Here is a 19,398-nt window from a genome sequence, read left to right on the forward strand (position 1 = left end):
CTCTCTCCCTCACGGCTCTTTCTCTCTCTTTCTCTCATGTACTAGCTATACATGTATATATACGTATGTACTAACATGTAAGAATACAAATAAACAATAGGTACTTTTGTACAAAAGGGCAATTTAGTCTTTAAGGGTCAAGATTCACCCTTTAAACCAATACAAAAGGTACCGTACTTTAATTAATATAATAATGTACTTTTGTACTCCCGGGAATCTTAACAAAACATTAGTTTAATGGGTTAAGTACTTTGTTTGAAAGATGAGCCTATTACCCAATGGATAATAAAATCCCTAACGGTTATTATCCAAAGGATAATAAGGTACGGGTACTTTAAATACTAAACTAAGTTTTTGGAAAAGACTACATGTCCTTTTTGAAAATACACATGTGATATATATATATATATGTACTTACCAAATAAAATAAAGAAAAGGCTTTTGTCCAATGGGTAAAGATTACCCTAATGGTTATTGTCCAATGGTCCATAGTTACTTGGGTACTTTTATTGGAAAAAATAATCAAAAGTACTTTTCAAATGTCATTTCTTTAAAAGATCAAAGTACTTGTTCAAATCTTTCAAAAATCCTTTTAATATAAAGAAATGGGTTTCTATTATCCAATGGATAATAATCCCCCTAACATTTATCGTCCAATGGATAAAGAATAAAACTAAAACAATAAAAGAAAACAATTAAATCCTTTCTAGTCTAGGGTTCAAAAGGTTCAAAAGGTTTAAGATGGGCAAAACGGTCCATCTACGGTTAGGGATAAGTAACTAGGTGACTTCCTAGTTTGGTTACTCCTTCAAGCCGGTTAGAAGCTAACTAGGCTTGCTAAGTAGGGCATATAAGTCAAGAAACGATCCTTGAGGGTCCAAAGTGCGATTAGGGTTTCTAGACGAGGATTATGATAATAAGGCGTTCGATTGCTTAAATACAAACAACAAGGAATCAAATAAGAAAATCAACGAGCAATTAAGAGAAATTAAGAAATTTCAACTAACAACGAGATTTTTATTGAACGAAAAATCGGAGTTGTTACAGTGCAAGGCGAGGCGCTGGAGGCCGGCGAGGAGAGGCGAAGTCGGGAGAGCAGGGCAGCTCGGCCGAGAGAGAGGAGCGACTACGCCACAGCGACTGGGCTGCCACGGCTTTCTTGGACCCTAGCAGTGCGGGACGCGCAAGGAAAGGAGGCCACAGTTCGGTTTGAGCCTGCCAGGACAGAGCCAGCAGAGATCACAGGACCGGTACGATACTCTTCATCCCTTGTAGTTTCCTTACTTCACTTTTAGGTATATATATCTGGCTTGCATTCTGAATTTGCCCGAAATTGTAACACAGGCCCCGATGGAGTGGGTGCGAGAGGCGGCGCGCTTAATGAAGGCCATGGAGAAAGAGTTTCACAAGATAGCCGGCGGTGCCTCTTTGCAGTTACACTACCCACCGCCAGCTCCGGCTCCTGCTGTGCAGCCTCAGGTATAATTTCCATTCTGCTCTTTGATAGGATTGCTTTCAAAATTTCCTGCACTTAGCATTTCAATATATACAATATGCACAACGTATGCTAAATTACTTGAATGAACATGCAGGGACGTGCTAGGGCGGCTCCTATGAGGAAAAGCGTGCGGCCTCCTCCACAAAAGAAGATAGCACCGAGCTCCTCTCGGCCAGCGGCGAGCGTACAGAGGGGAGTGCAGATCACTCCAGCTAGCGAGGAGCTCCAATTCCGCCGAGAGCTGAGGAAGAGGCCCGCGGAGAAGAGGCCTGCCAAGGGGCCTTCACAAAAGAGGAGAATGGAGAAGGAAGAAGAGGAGCAAACATCCCTCAGCAGCGGCTCTGACTCTGCGGACTATCCTAGGTTCCGGATGGACTTGCGAGAGATGGAGGAGAGCGAGGAGGATGACGACGACGAGGACCTTTTTGATGACTGAGGGCTATCACCGAGCTTCGGTTTACTTTGCTATCCTTTTGACATTTTGAGCAGATACTTGACTTCTGGTATAGGGCCTGTGTGCCTTTTGACTTTTGGGCGAGTGTGCCTTGGTACTTTTTAGTTCTGCCTGGGCCGTTGTGCCGCTTTGATACATTTCTGCCTTTGCTTTTTGACACGGTAGTATATAATTTCTGCATTTTCTGTTTATCAATTTCCCTTGCTTTGATGAGATTTGGTAAAGGAAAAGAACAAACCATCCACTAATACCTACATGCATTGATGAATGTTCTGAATCAACCAAAAGACACTTGCATATGTACACATTTGACTTAGCTCGAAGAAAGAGGGACAGAGAAATCCCAGGATACAACACATATCCCAAACACACGGAGGATATGGGAAATTTGGGCGTTAGTAGGCCAAAATCTGACATTCTCCTAAGCGAAGGAAACTGACCCTTTGAAAAGACAACACAGGTGCATAACGACTTGTATGAACTACCAAAATTGGTACAATAGTCCCGGTGCGAGGAAAATACCGAAGAAAAGCTAAAAATGCAACAAAAACGGACATAAGATGCAAAAGATGACTCGATATGGTCCCGGACTGAAACCGACACCCCCGTATAGTCACATAAGTCCTATGTGACATGTACGGTATGATAAAATCTGGCAAAAGCCCCTGAAACGAGATTTGACCTCCCGTACCCTTGATTTTAGCTTGAAACGGGCCACCGAGGGTCCAAAAACTTCATCGGGCATGGCTTTTGGAATCCAACGCCTTGCCATAGTCCCAAATGACATTTGTGACCTGTAGGAACCAACAAACGGCCAAAGCAAGCCCCAGAATTGAAAACGACCATGCAAAGGTAGTAGCTACTGCAAACTAGTTTCTGGTGAACCTTACTGGCATACGCCAGAAATTGGGCCGCGTACGCCAGAAAGTGGGGGACACGCATATGCCAGTTAAAAACTAGCGTACGCCAGGTTTCTGAGAGCCAGATCCACTTGACTGACCAACTGTCCTTTTTCATGGGGCACTTTGTTTTTATCTTCACATGGTTTGCACACGGTTTCTGAGCTCCCAGAAGGCAGAGTCCTTTGCTGTGGTGTAGTTTGGAGGCTAGCATGTTGTTTGAATGAATCATAGGAAATGGAAAGAATGGCTAAGGCCTATAAAGCTGGGATGTATGCATTGTGGCCTTCACGGCTCCATTGCTTCCCCTTTTCTTCAGCATATTCTAGCATTTTCCATGGACAACCCCCTCCCAACTTTACTTAGGCCCTGGTTGGCGCAATTTCTGAGCGTTGACTAGCTCAATTTCCAATATCACGGTCTTGCTTCATTCCGTTTTCTTCGACACGTGCCGCTCCGCCCAGCGCTTCTACGGGCTGCCCTCAGATTCTGGGACCCTGACGTCCATGTCTTTTGCTTTGGCGATGACAAGATGTGCCCGACCGTTGAGGAATTCCAGGCATACCTCTGAACCTACTCGTCCCCTACACTTGTTGTTCCACCTTACCAAGCGAGCATGCCCAAACTACTAGCCAGCTCGCTCAACATCTCCCGGGGTTTGGCGAACACTATCCTTGAGGGTGGCCAAATGAGCATCATGCGGTTGATTGAGATGTACAGTCCAGACGGTGATTTGGATAGCGACGAAGCTCAAGCGTGCCGTCGCTTTGCCTTAGTGATCTGCCTGCTTGCCGCCTACCTGCTCATTCCTGCCCATGGGCAGGTCAGCCCCTCGCTTGTGAGTGTTGCTGCCCAGATGGGGGCACGAAGGAACGTGATCCCTTTGGTCCTGGCCGAGACACTCTTGGGTTTGGATCTGGTATACACGGGCCAGTCAGCTGTCTTCAGCGGGAGCCCGATTTTACTTCAGGTAAACTCACTCAGCTCACCTTTTTCTGGCTTTTCACACATTCTCATTTTACCTCAACACTCAGCTTAGGCTACTCCCTAGCTCCTTACTTGTCTTTTCACTCAGGCTTTATCTGACTTCTTACTTGTCTTTTCGCTCATGCAGCTGTGGTTGTCAGATAAACTGAATCTACTGCACCCACCGGTAGCGGGTTGGAATCTTTTTCCAAAGAGGATTCATCAAAGGGAGATGCGGTACCCCGACATGGATATAGAAGGTTGGTACGAGTTCATGTAACAAATGCAGCCTGACAAGATCGTGTGGAGGTGCTCCTGGCTGGACCTCCCGAATATGGCTATTCACTCCGATGGATTCGATAGGATGGTGATTGCAGTATTGTCAAGCTTTACTTTCTACATTCCCGGCCGTATCCTTCACCAACTGGGTGCTTCTCAGGAGAATCACCGCATCAGTATTGGGGACTTCCGTGTCCCGAATTTCAATGCCCAAACACTTAACGGTTACCAGAGGCGCTGGGGCCTTAGAGTCCTTCAGGCCGAAATGCCAGATTTTTCCACAAAGCTAAGGAATTGCTACAGACAGTGGCTGAGAGCGGATGTAAACGCAAGGGAAAACATTGACTGACTCCGGGCCATTTTGCTATGCTTAGAATAAACTGTGAGCCGTTAGGCTTCTTAAGCATTTTGTTCTGTTTTTCATGCTTTAACTGTTTTAAGGCTTTTATGCTCAGCTTATGTATCAAAAGTAGTAATTTGCAATAAAGTCGAAAGACGATGGGCTTTCCCTTTTCTGATCTTCTTGCAGCTTTGACTTGCGCTCGACCTTCTCAAACTGCGACGTGGACCCGAAAATGTCAACCCTGGATCAAGATTTTGATAGAATATGTTCGAATCTCAAGGTGAGATTGCGTACGTATCCCTTTTCAAGGAATTAGGTCAGAATGTAGTTCAGGCAAAGGTTCACTCATGTATTTTACCTCTCCTTTTACGCTCTAACTTTTGCCTAGAACCGCCCTTTTCAGATTTTCGGCCTAGCGAGCTTTTGACTTTCACCTATTTATTTTTGCCTAGAACCGCCTCCTTAGGTTTTCGGTCTAGCAGGCTGCTCTAACTTTTGCTTGGAATCGCCCACCCTTGTGGTTTTCGACCCAACGAGCATCTCTCAGGGATAGTAACGCTTGAGTTGATCCAGGTTGACCAGGGTGTTGAATTCGTTACCGTCGAGGTCGATGAGCTTAGCAGCACCCCCAGATAGGATGGTCTTGATGATGTAAGGCCCGGATCGCTTCGGCCTGAATTTCCCGCGGGGATCAAACACTGGGGCGCGGATTTCCTTTGTGACCATGTCTCCTTCGACTAAACCCCTGGATTTCACCTTTTTGTTGAACGTGCGAGCAATTCGACGCTGATACCCCTGAACATGATACAAGGCTCGGAGCCTTCTTTCATCAAACAACATTAGTTCGACAAGCCTCCCGCTTAACCATTCAAATTCCTCGAGACCACTTTCAACCATGATTCTCAGTGACGGGACCTCAAGCTCGATAGGAAGCACTATCTCCATCCCATAGACCAAGGAGAAAGGAGTCGCACCAGTTGAAGTGCAGATAGGCGTTCGATACCCCCAAAGGGCGAGAGGCAGCTGCTCATGCCAATCCCTTGCAGACTCGGCAGTTTTCTTGATGATCATCTCGACATTCTTGTTTGCGGCCTCGACTGCTCCATTTGTTTGCGGGCGATAGGTCGTCGAATGATGGATCTCGATGCCAAATTCCTCAAAGAGCTCCAGAACCCTTCCTTTGAAATGACTTCCGTTGTCCGACACAAATGTCTGAGGGACACCGTACCGATAGATGATGTTCTTTCGAATGAATTGAGCAACCTGAACCATTGTCAGTGTCTTGTAGGATTCAGCTTCGACCCATTTGGTGAAGTAGTCTATCGCTACCAGTATGAACTTATGGCCATTTGAAGCAAACAGCCTGATCATCCCAATAACATCGATGCCCCAAACAGAGAAAGGCCACGGTGAAGTCATGCCATACAATTTAGACGGAGGGACATGTTGCAGGTTCGCACGGATTTGACATTTGTAACAACGCCGTACGTAGTCGATGCATTGCGATTCCATTGTGGACCAGTAATAACCCTGCCTGAGGATCTTCCTAGCAAGCATGATGCCGCTCATATGGGGCCCGCAACTCCCTCGTGAACTTCTTCCATTATCCTTGTTGCCTCGACACCGTTGACACAGAGCTTGTGCATCCCACAGTGAGACCTTCGATACAATTTCCCTCCACAGATGATGTACTGAGAAGCTAACCTTTGTAAAGCAATCCGATCCTTCTTCTTGGCCCCGGCGGGAAATTCCCCGTGTTCCACAAGGTTCCAAATGTCATGGTACCAAGGTAGGCCATCATCGACATCATCAATGGCATTGATGTACTCATATGCAGGCAAGTCCCTCTGTTCAATCACAATCGGCCGCAGTTTAACGCCTATTGGAAGTTCGATCATTGAAGCCAAAGTCGCCAAAGCATCGGCGAACTGATTCTTCAAGCGTGGGACATGGGTGAAAGTCACCTTATTGAAGCGAGGAATCAGTTCTTCCAAATCTTGGTGATAAGGCTTCAGCTTTTCCTCACGAACTTTCCAATCTCCATTGGCTTGGGAGACCACCAAGTTTGAATCTCCAATTACTTCGAGCTTCTCGACCCCTAAAGCTATAGCAGCTTCCATTCCGACAATGCAGGCCTCGTACTTAGCTTGATTATTGGTAACATCGAAATTCAGCTTGAAAGCGAGTGGAATGTGAGCGCCAGCGGGCGTGATCAACAACACTCTGATCCCGAACCCCTTTTGGTTAGCTGCTCCATCAAAATAGAGCGTCCATACTTCCTCGACCGCCGTCAGCACCTCCTCGTCAGGGAAAGTGAAATCCGCGTCTTCTGGGCCGTCGATTGGTTGATCGGCCAAAAATTCGGCCACGACATGCCCCTTTACGAACTTTCTCATGACGTGTTGGAGTTCGAACTCAGCCAGCAGAAGCAACCAACGTGCTAGCTTATGGGTGAGCGCGGGTTTCTCGAACAAATACTTGATAGGATCCATCCGAGAAATCAGTCTCACCGAATAGGCTAGCATGTAGTATCTAAGCTTTTTGGTAGCCCAAACCAGCGCCCAACATGTCTTCTCCAGAGGGGTATAGCGCTCCTCAGACCCCACCATTTTCTTGCTCAGATAGTAAATAGCTTTCTCGACCCCATTGCTCCCTTCCTGCGCTAGTAGACATCCCATGGCTGTTGGAGAAACCGACAAATAAAGAATCAATGGTCGGCCTGGCGTAGGCGGCATTAGTACTGGCGAGCTCTGCAAATACCTCTGAATAGACTCGAAGGCGGCTTGGCATTTCTCTGTCCATTCGAACGGGACCCCTTTTTTGAGCAACCGGAATAACGGCTCGCAGGTTAAAGTTAGCTTGGAGATGAATCTACTGATAAACTGGACCTTCCCTAGAAACTTTCGTACGCCTTTCTCGGACTTTGGTGGCTCCATTTCGAGAATCGCCTTGATTTTGGAAGGATCCACTTCGATTCCCCTTGCGATGATCAGAAATCCTAACATCTTGCCTGCCGTGACTCCAAATGTGCACTTCTGCTGGTTTAATCGCATGTTGTACCTGCGAAGCCTTCCAAGAAACTGCCTGAGTGAAGGGAGATAATCCTTTTCCTCTTTTGCTTTCACAATCATGTCATCGACGTAGATCTCAACGGTCTTATGGATGAAGTCATGAAGCAAGGTCGTCTGGGCCCTTTGGAAAGTACAATCGGCGTTCTTCAGCCCAAACGGCATCTTCACATAGCAATAAGTGCCCCACTCCATGACAAACGTCGTCTTCTCTTGGTCCTCAGGCGCCACAGAGATCTGGTTGTATCTTGAGAAACCGTCGACAAAAGAGAGCAAGGCATGCGTCGCCGTGTTGTCCAAGAGCACGTCAATGTGTGGCAAGGGAAAACTGTCTTTAGGGCTTGCCTTGTTTAAGTCCCCGAAGTCGACGCAGACTCAGATTCTCCCATCCTTCTTGGGGACAGGCACGATGTTGGCGACCCATTTGGGGTACTCTGCGACCCTTATGAATCCTGCGTCAATCTGCTTGGTAACCTCCTCTTTGATTTTCTGAACCCAATCCGGCCTCATCCTGCGGAGTTTCTGTTTGACAGGGACAACCCCGGGCTCTAACGGGATTCGATGTTGTACTATTTCGGGATTGATGCCGGGCATATCCTTGTGGGACCATGCGAAAACCTCGGAGAATTCTTTGAGAAGCTTGATTGTTCCAGCGTGATTTTTTGGGGACAGATTTGCACCAATTTGCATCATGCGGGGGTCATCCTCGTCTTTCAAGTTTATAAAAATTACTTCTTCTTTTAGAGGCTGAACACGCCTTTCGTCTTCCTTTTCGATGAGGGAACGCAACTCAGCCGGGATGTTCCCGTCGAAGTTTGTTCCTTCATCGTTAGGGTCGACACAGTTTATATAGAAGCTAGCAAAGTAGTCAGAAGTAGGATCATGCATTTCATAAAGCCCAACAGGGTCGCCAAGTACAAATGACTCAAACTCAAAGTAAAAGCTACGACGTGGAGGGCCGAGAGGCACAAACTCCGACTCTGAGCTAGACTTAGACTCGACAGACTCTGTGTCAGATTCAGATACATCATCAATGCATATCAGGCGTGGAGTAAAACTGCAGTTATTAATACTTCCTTTCACCTTCACGATGAGAGAGGTGGGATCCTCGAGAATATCTGATGAGTCGGGCCCAAGCATTAGCACCTTAGCGTCTTCATCCTTGCCAACCAAACCTACTTGGGAGAACAGCACCTCCAGATTTCCCTAATCGAGAGCCCTCAGCTAGTCAAACTTTTCCTTGATCTGACCCAGCTGTTTCTTGAATTCTCCCTTCGCGAGCTCCTCTTCGGCTGTCTCCTCTTCATAATCAGACCAGGTGTCTGCAGCAAAGATTTTGAAACCTGGCAGCCAAGTGTGAGTCTCTGGATCCCAAAATGGCTCTATCTGTCCCGAGTAAGCAGAGCCTCCTCCTTCTCGAACAAAATAGTTACCGGGGTTACCGAAAAGGGTTCGAGGTTTTCCCATGTCTTTCCTTTTTTTGGCATCTTTGGCCGGCGGAGTGTAACCCAGACCAAAGTGGCCTTCGGTGAAAGGAAAGACAGGGAATTCAGTGATCCCTTATTGGTTGATCCCGAGTCCTAGGCTAGGCATGAATGACATTTTCCTCATCATCTCGAGGACAGTTGAACTTATGGTAAAATCATCATCCATGGCGATGGCGAGGACTAAGCCTGACGTGTCAAAAGAGAAACCTCCAAAGTCTGAGTCTTCCTCCCCGTGCATAATTCCCAAAACAGGCGTTCCATCATCCGAGAGCGGGCGGATTTTAAAATCTCCACAGATCGTCAAAGTCCCGGTAGGGAGCCCCAGCATGACCTTTTGGTGCAGAGTTGAAGGTACCGCCATGATGTCGGCCCTATGAAGCCATGGCCTACCCAGCAGCAAGTTAAAGGTAGCAGGGACATCGACCACGTGGAATTCTACGTCCATTTCAAAGCCCTCAGCATCTAGTTTCAGAGTCAGAGTCCCTTCCACCACACGGCGAGTGCTGTCGTATGCTTTGACGGCCAGATTGGAGGGTGTTAAGTCATTCTTTGTGAGCCCCAAGCGGTAGGCAACTCTCATCGGGCAAACATTGATGGCAGAACCATTGTCGATTAGCACAGTTGGCACCCAATGTCCCCGGCACTTGACAGTGATGTGCAGCGGGCGATTATGAGCGGTTCCTTCGACGGGTAGGTCTCTCTCGGTGAACGTGACGGAGTGCTTAGAGAAGAGCGGCAGTACAAGGGCAATCATGGCCTTGGGGGTAATGTCAATTGGTACCGTGAGCCGAGCCAATGCGGAGGACAGCTTTTCGCGATGCTCTTTTGACGATGATATCAAACCCCAGATAGACACGGCGGCCAGAATTCGTTCGAGCTGTTTCAGAATAGCATCTTCTTCGGGAACCCCACTTGGAAAGACCGGATCATTTCTCTGAGCGGTGGGAGTGGTGGCTTTCTGTGCAAGCGGATTGGACGAGCTTCCAGCCTGAAGATTAGATGGCTGGAATACTCGGCCGCTCCTTGTGACGCTGGCAACATCCCACCAGGAAGATGAGTAAACAAAATCCCACAGATCGGCTGGCACCTCTTCCAACTTGCGCTTTCCTTTGTCTGTTGACGCAACTGTTGCGGTCGAGTCTGGCCCCAGAGCTAAGTCCCACTCCAGATCTTCCATCACTAATCCCTCCCAAAAAGAAGGATCCTGCACAGCATCTTCCTCAAAAGGTGCCCCCGGGTTGGTGACAAACGGAACGTCCCAAAATCCTCTGTCGACAAGGGCAGTGTTGACAGTCCACACTTCGTTTTCCATGTTCAGATCGACAATATTGTCCCCATCCCAAATATCGGCAGGCGGCAGGCGGCAGGCGGCAGAGTTTTGATGGTTCCCCCTGCATCCCAAAGGTCGGCGGGAGGTGCATCCAGGACCATGATCGAGCAGTCATCTCCGAGAGCAGAAACAATAGGGCGAGGCTGTTCCACAGAGACAATGTCGAGAGTAGGGTCAAACTCATGGATGTGGCGGTCGACCATGCCGGCAATCGAATTCACCAAAGGTAACATGGCGCCGAGCGGGCGACAGACATCAGACACGATCTCCCCTTCTTGATAGTAATCCCAGTATTCCTCACTGATATCATTTTGGCCTAAATCAGCCTTGAGACCCTGACCCATTTGCCATTCATCAGGTTGTGGATCCCATACGTATTCTTCAGCTTCTGCCTCGACTTGGTTTAGCTCAGGCTGGTAGAAGAGTGCGAACAAAGAGAGACCGTCCAGAGGGTCAGCCTGTGCCACATTCCACTCGCCTTCCCACTGGTTTAGCCACATCTGATTGACTTGAGGGTGTGCGGGAAACCCCATGTTGTACTGCTCGATCCAATCGGTGCAAAGCTCCTCCCATTCCTTAGCTATGTCTTCCATGGCCCATCCGGCTGCCATCATGTTAACACTTGGCTCAGAAGGAAAGGGTACGATTGGTCTAGGGTTGCTGGCTGAGGTAATATGGTTGGTGGGGTTGAATATGGTGGAGCTGAGAGTTATCTGGTTTACTTGAGGGTTGGGGTCGTGTTTAGGCAAAGAATTGGTAATGACATTGGGTTTGGTAGGTGGAGTTGGGAGGGTACCATTGTCCACCAAATCTTGTATCGCATGACGAAGGCGATAACAAGAGTCAGTGTAATGGCCGGGCATCTGGTGATATGCACAGAAAGCATTGGGGTTATGACTGGGGGGTGGATTTTGAGGAAGTGGAGTCGGGGCTAGAGGCCTAAGGTGTCCGGTTTTGACTAACTTCTCCAATACCGAGGAAAGTGGTGCCTCAAAATTGGCGAAGTTACGAAGTTGGTTGCAGTTTCGGGGTCTCTGAGGGGTTTGAACTTGGTTGACATCGGCGATGTGATTGGAGCTTTGGGTAGAGACATTGTTAGCAAAAGTTGTGTTGGCATAACTGTTGCCACCAAACAGAGCAGTGCTGTTTCCAGTGTACGCACGGGGCTTTGACTTTGAAGCTGAGGTAGAAGAGGAAACGTCACTTCTGGGTAGAACACCGGTTTGGAGAGCTTCTCCGATGGCCAGCCCAGAGTCGTAGAAAGTCTCAAAGTTCGCTCCTTGAACCAACACGAGGTTTTTAGTCTGGTTGCAGGTTGCGGGAAATGATGCGGATTTGGTCCTTCTCGCTCGGGCGATCGGGCATGAGAGCGGCCTTGGCCCTCCACTTTTGGATAAAGTCTGCGAAAGACTCCTTTGCATTCATCTTAGTTGACTCCAACTCCCGGGTGGTCATCTTGAGCTGGGCATTGTAGCTGTACAGAGCATTGAAGGCAGTGCCGATGTCTTCCCATGTCCGTCTTTTGGAAATGTCGAGTGATAAGAACCACTGGAAGGCGGGGCCGGCAAGGGTTTGCGGAAACAACTGAGCCATTGCGTCTTCCTCGACACCATGTAGCTTTATTGCACCATGATAAGCCAATAGGTGAGTTTTCGGATCTCCGGTCCCGTCGAACTTCGCGAAGTCGGGCATCTTGAATCGATCGGGCAACCTGGCGTTCGGGAATGGGCAAAGGCGATCCATGTTTAGCACTCTTGCCCCTTTCCTTTCAGACTTAGCGACTACTTCTTCCAATTTTGCCATTTTGGCGATCAACTCTGCCATTTCTGGGCTTGGAGCAGGATTTTCAATCGGAGGGACCTCTTCGGCAGTGATTTCTTGCTCTCGCCTTTCACTTCCTTCCCCTCTTGCTGCAAGGGGAAGTCGTTCTTCGATTAGGGTGCAGAGATTGGCCATGGAGGCGTCGGCCTGGTCGGCCCTTTGTTGCATGATGGCTAGGTTGTGCTGGAGATCCGCCAATACAGTAGCGAGATTCGAGGGTGGGACATCTGCCATGGCTAGAACCTCTGTCTTAACAAGTTTTGGCGATGTAAGTGGAGACGGAGTAGACGGAGGGGACTCATGTGGAGTAGTCGGTGGCGAATCCTCCCGCGACAAAGTGCAGGCCTGAGCTTCCATTGTGATCGACTGAGAGACAAACCCCAAATCAAACCTTCAGACAGACCCGACGGACGATCCTAAGTAGGTTTGGCTCTTGATTTTGGACCCCTGCTTTGATATCGGCATGACTAGACAGCAAAGTACAAGAACTCAGTGATAGCCTGCAATCATTTTATTTGAAAGAATCGAAAAGAATGGAAAATGAGCATGCCAACGTCGTCGGTGTCCTCCTAGACTCTAGAGCTAGAGATAGCCTGCCTTGCGACACTCGGACATTTGCCATAGAATCCTCGGATTTTCTTTTTGACGGTGTGTCCTTGATTGAATCGACTGTCACTAAGAGATGCCAAAACAGCCTAAGCCTTTGACTTTTTCCCTTCTCGAAGTATCAAAGTTTGATCTCGGAACAACTCGGTGTAGATGGCGTGATACCGTAACCGAAGTGGCGTAAGCAGCACTGCGCCGGAGCCTAAGCGGTGTAAGTGATTAGCACTTTTAACCTAGGTGGTGTAAGCATCACGACGTTCTCTCCGTTGTTCCTAGTTTTTCGATTCGAAACCTCGATGGGGTGTTAGATAAAGACTTAGAAAGTGTTGATATCCCGAAGTATCATTGATTAAGGACTTGAAAACTTTTGGCAACGTGCAACATCGAGATGCACGACTCGTCATCGGTCCAAGGCAATGTCGAATGGGCGCAAGACAGACTCGACAGAAGACATCCTAAAAGCCGCCCTAGCATGCTCCTACGCAAAATGGTCATGAATGTATGTACAGGCATGCGATAAGGAAAGCAGTAACACGTAGATAGAATATGGGAGTTAGCTGCAAATAATCCTACCCTGCGGGTTCCTGTCCTAGTGCTGAAAGGTTCTAATGCTTTGTAAGCGTGTAGAGGCCGGTTTTGGCTTAAGGGGGTTCCTCTTACTAGAGCCGCAGTATACCTCCCACTGCGACGCGTATAGCAAAGCAATGGTCGAACGGTATTACGACACATCATCGTCCAAGGTTGTTGGGCATTCGAGGACCCCGGGCTCCAATAAATTGTGCCAGTTACCTAAAACACCTCAACGGGGCTGACCAACCATCGATGCGAACGGAGGATGCCGGAGAATGATTTGATGAGAGAGAAATGCAATGCTTTTGAAAAAAATGCCTTTTGAAGTTTGGCCCACTTTTATCAATCAATACTTGGAGAAAATTACACAAGTGAACAATAGTAAAAGCCCTAGTTCGGATAGGTCGGATGCTGAGATCCTGTTACGTTACCATTCCGTTCTTCAGCAGCGCGAAGCGTACTGTTTTGACAAACTTTTGAAAATTGTTCAATTATGTATTAATTGCCAAATACCAATCAATGCAATGAGTCCCCAGCGGAGTCGCCACTGTGGGCACGCACCCCAAAAATCCTCGATTTTGAGTTTTTAAAAATCGGGTGCGGCCCTCTTTGAAAAGCGTGGCGAAACGCCTCGATTCAGAGTTGCCACTCGAGTTTTAGCGGTGAAACACCCAAGGAACCAAACTCGAAAACGTTTGCCACGTTTGTTTGAATTTGAGAAAGGCTTGTAGACTGGTCCGTCGTCACCTTCGATATCTGAGGTTCGGGAGCCAGGTTACGAGAGGGGAAGGGTTTTATGGCACCCCTCTCGCCCAATCCCGAGATCGGTCTCTACTCGAGCATTTTGTAAAACATTTGCATTTTTCTCTCATTAATCATTTTTAGCCAATTAGGGAGGGGGAGCAGTTAATGGGGATTAAAACTGTAACAAGTTGCAGTTATGTGGCAAAATGTTTATGGATGATGATTTACTTGCAATGATGAACATAGATTGAGAACAAGCACTGAGAGCAGTCCGAATAAGTTGGAGTACGCTGCACTGAAGGGACGCGAGCAGGCCCCGCACCAGCATGCACTGGCCGAACCACTGCATGCTGATACGACCTGCGCACGCCACCACGAAACTGGCGTACTCCAATTATCTAGTCTCACAGTCTTTGTTTGCAACCCTCTGGGCTCTGGAAAGGAACCAGCGCACACCCAGGACAAACCACACAGTTCATAGAGCAGAATATATACAGTTACAGACAGGTAGAATGGCTTCAAGCCACAAAGGATAACAGAATACCCCAAAAACAGTGTGGGGACATAAAAGAGGCCAAGACTAAGCTAAGATGCAAGGGCCAGCCACTGGATCTTGGCATAACTGCCGTACGCCCGTCAAATGAGACCGTACGCCAGTTATTTTCCTTACCCAGTGCTTGGCTTTGCATCATCTGGGCTCTGGAACATGACCAGAGAGATCCCAGAAACTTTCCAAAGCAGATTAGAGAACTAGAGGGAATCAGGGAACATCCGGAGGATTTCGGACTGTCTCGAAGAAATTCTAGAGGCGATGGGTATGCTATGATAAAATACAGAAAAGCTCCTTCATGAGGAAGAAGGAGCAGAAGCAGAAGCCCAACCCCAAGGCGACACAAAGCTTCTCCACGAAAAGGGAGGAGCAAAAGCCGAACACCGGAACGAAGGAGGGTTTCTCCAAGAAGGAGGAGAAGCAGAGGTCGAAGTTCTACCCCTGAGGAGGGGAAGCATCATAGGGACAGGTACGAAAGACCCGATTCCGATTGGGAAAGGACTAGACCCAACGAAAAGAAAGGACCAGAGGATGAAACCATGACTGCACGAGAGGCAGCACGGAAAGCACTCAAGAATATTGCATCCTCCCCTTTCACAAGAAAGTTGCAGGAGGCTAGCTTGCCGACCAGAGTGAAACACGGAGCGTTCATCCTCTACGAGATGGATGCTGATCCCGTGGCACATATATAGCATTACCAGCAGGCAATGTTTATGCATGAAGGAGATGATGCAATTATGTGCAAGATGTTCCCGTCAAGTTTAGGGAAGGTAGCCTTATCTTGGTTTCATAAGTTAGGTTCATGCTCCATCCAAACATGGGTGCAGTTGGCCGAGGAATTCACTGCACGGTTTTTAACAAGCAGAAGAGCTCCAAAGACTTTTGAGAGCCTCTCTTTTATGAAACAAGGCGAAGACGAGCCGATCAGGAACTATGCAAAAGAGTACTGGGAAACCTTCAACTAGATTGAAGGTTGCAGCGAGGAATACGCAATAGCCACATTCAAGACTGGTTTACCTGTTCGGGGGGAGCTACGTAAGTCCTTGAACATGAGTCCGGTACAAACACTAGCAAAGTTAATGGAGCGAATTAAACAGCACGCTAGGAACGAAGATGACATACTTCGGGAGGATGGTAAGGTAGCGGCCGAGCAAGTAAAAGGGCCTGTAAAAAAAGCAAACAAGCCAGAACCCAAAACTTATCGAGAGAGGAAACACTATGGGCAGGCAAAGAAAGAGCCATACAAGGATAAACAAGCTCCGGATCCCAAGTCTTTCTTCTCAATAAACACAGTCTGGAAGGAACCCATCTACAGGATTCTTTATCGAATAAAGAATCAACCTTATTTCAAATGGCCTCCAAGTCTAGGTGGGAATAAAGATGCAAAACGTGCTACGAATCAGCACTGCAGCTACCATAAGGATTGGGGCCATATGATTGAGGATTGTGAGATGTTTAAAAGGCATCTTGATGATTTGGTCTCGCGAGGTTATCTCAAAGAATTTATCCAGGAAGATCCCAAGGATAAAGAAAAAGCAATGGAATTGGATTACGAGCAGAATCCAAAGGGAGTAATCCATATGATACATGGATTGGCCAAACCTTATATGAGAAATGAGGTGAGATTACTTCAGAGACAGATCAAACATGACCAACATGTGATGCAGTTGGGAAAGAAAAGAGGGCGTAACGAAGAAGCATGCAATGAAGGCATAGTTTTTACGGATGAAGATCTTGGAGGGGTCCAGGTACCTCACAATGACGCTTTAGTCATAACCCTACGAGTTAGGGAATATGACATGGAAAGAATTCTAGTGGATTCAGGGAGTTGCACCTCGGTGCTATATTACGATGCATTCAAAAAGTTGGGACTAACTCAAGAAGATTTAGTACAATCAGTAACCCCCTTGGTTGGATTCAGAGCAGGGGCAGTTTGGCCATTAGGAAAGGTAACTTTACCTGTTCGGGCTGGGACAGTGGTATTACGAACTGACTTCCTGGTGGTAGATGTGCCATCCTCCTATAACGTGATTATAGGGAGAACATGGTTACATAAGATGAGAGCAGTCTCTTCCACTTTCCCATCAGATGGTAAAATTCCCAGGATCCAATTGGATTGAAAAGATCAAGGGTAACCAAAAGGTAGCTCAACAATGTTTAGTGTCCATCATAAAAAGAATCCATAATGCCCACCATATCAATATAGTGGAAATCCCAGATCAACCGACCATCGAGGATATCGGAAAGGACCCAACCGAGAGGGTAGTTAAGGGTTTGAAGAAAATACAGATCAACGAGACTGATCCAGATAGGTATTTTTTAATTGGGGAATCACTGCCAGCAGAGGAAGAGACTGAATTGATAAGTTTCCTAAAGACTTACGTCGACGTATTTGCCTACACACCAGAGGAAATGCCTGGGGTGAATGCAGACGTTATCTGCCATCATTTGAATGTAGATCCACAGTATAAGCCAGTCATTCAAAAGAAAAGAAGGGCAGCCGTACAGCATGTTGACGCTGTAATTGAAGAGGTAGACCGTTTGTTGGAAGCCAAAGCAATAAGGGAAGTTTACTATCCAGAATGGCTATCCAATACTGTTGTTGTCAAGAAGAAGAATGGAAAATGGCATGTCTGTGTGGACTTCACAGATTTAAACAAGTCATGCCCAAAGGACAGTTTCCCTCTTCCAAGGATAGACCAGTTAGTTGATGCAACTGCAGGATACGAACGAATGAGTTTTCTCGATGCGTATTGAGGATATCATCAAATTGCCATGTTTGGGCCAGATCGAGAGAAGACTTCTTTTATTACACCACGAGGGTTATACTGTTACAATGTCATGCCCTTTGGATTGAAGAATGCAGGGGCAACATATCAAAGATTGGCAACCATCATGTTCAGAAAACTGCTCGGCAAAACTATGGAGGTTTACATAGACGACATGGTGGTAAAAAGTAAAACTGGGCAAGGCCATATAGTAGACTTGAAGGAGGCTTTTGAAATTTTGAGGAAGTACAAACTGAGACTCAACGCCTCGAAGTGTGCATTTGGAGTCGGTTCTGGAAAGTTTCTTGGCCACCTTGTAACCATAAGAGGGATTGAGGCGAACCCCGACCAGATAAAGGCTCTACAGAATCTGCAGAGTCCTCGGACAACGAAAGAAGTCCAACGGTTGACTGGGATGGCAGCGGCTCTTAATCGATTTATTAGCCAGTCAAGTGACAAGTGCAGACCCTTCTTTCAGCTGTTAAAGAAAAGGGAAGGATTCAAATGGGGAGCAGAGTGCGAACAAGCCTTCTAGAATCTGAAAGGGTATTTGGCCTCTGCACCACTTCTTTAGACTCCAGAACCAAGTGAGTCCCTAGTTTTGTACTTAGCTGTTTCTGAGCAAGCTGTGAGTGCAGTCCTCTTAAGAAATAAGGGATCCGAGCAAATCCCTGTCTATTATGTGAGCAAAACGTTATTAGATGTAGAAACAAGATATATGCCCCTCGAGAAATTGGTCCTGGCACTAAGAACAACAACTAGAAAATTGCCACATTATTTCCAGAGCCATAAAGTTGTAGTTTATACTAAGTTCCCATTGAAATCGCTGCTACGAAAAGCAAACTTCTCGGGAAGGATCACAACTTGGTCCGTTGAGTTGAGCCAATATGAGATCGATTATCAGCCGCGCACAGCGATCAAAGGCCAAGTTTTGGCTGATTTTGTGGCAGAATTCTCGCCCACAGTAGCACCTATGCGAGAAAGGAGCAGGAAACCAAACCACCAATAAAGAAGAAACTGGCCCCAGCCAAACAAGATCCCCTGGAATGGAAGCTATTTGTTGACGGGTCAGCTTGTAACACTAGATCAGGAATCGGGGTTGTGCTTCTACCCCCTGAAGGGTCAATGTTAGAACTATCTGTTCGGCTAGGGTTTAATGCATCAAATAACGTGGCAGAATATGAAGCACTTCTAGCTGGCTTGAGAAGTGCAAAAACCCTAAAAGCAGAATGGGTTAGGGTGTATTGTGATTCACAGCTTGTAGTTCATCAACTGTCTGGGCAATATGAAACCCAGAGTGAGAAGATGACGGCCTATGTACAGGCAGCCAGAGATCTGCTTGATACCTTCGAAAGGGTGTATATTGAGCAGATAAGTTCTGGAAAGAATGCTCACGTAGATTCATTAGCATGGTTAGCTGCAGCTGTGCCAACTGAGTTCAAAAGAAAAGTAGCAGTAGAGTATCTGACTGAGCCGAGCATTGGGCGAAGTAAGGAGATGGTCTTGGATGTGAACCAGGGACCAAGTTGGATGGACCCAATTGTGGAATTTTTACGAGATGAAATACTCCCTTCAGACAAGAAGGAGGCTCATAAAATAAGGACCAAATCTGCTAAGTTTTGGTTGTCCCCAGAAGGAAAATTGTATAGAAAGTCTTTTACAGGTCCCTATTTGCTTTGCGTGCACCCTGAGATGGTGCAAAAGTTCCTCCACGAGATTCACGAGGGGACATGTGGAAGGCATACTGGGGGCAGGTCCATAGCCCATCGAGCAATCACCCAAGGTTACTGGTGGCCGTACATGCAAGAAGATGCTAAGGTATACGTAAAAATTTGTGAGAAGTGTCAGAAGTTCTCACCAATGATATGAATGCTAGCAGAAGATTTGGTACCACTAACGAGTCCCTGGCCATTTGCCCAATGGGGCATGGACATCGTAGGTCCGCTCCACAAAGCAACGGGAAATAGGAGATTTTTGTTGGTAGCAACGGATTATTTCACCAAATGGATTGAGGC

Source organism: Rhododendron vialii, chromosome 10a, assembly GCF_030253575.1.
Source record: "Rhododendron vialii isolate Sample 1 chromosome 10a, ASM3025357v1".
Classification (NCBI taxonomy): Eukaryota; Viridiplantae; Streptophyta; class Magnoliopsida; order Ericales; family Ericaceae; genus Rhododendron; species Rhododendron vialii.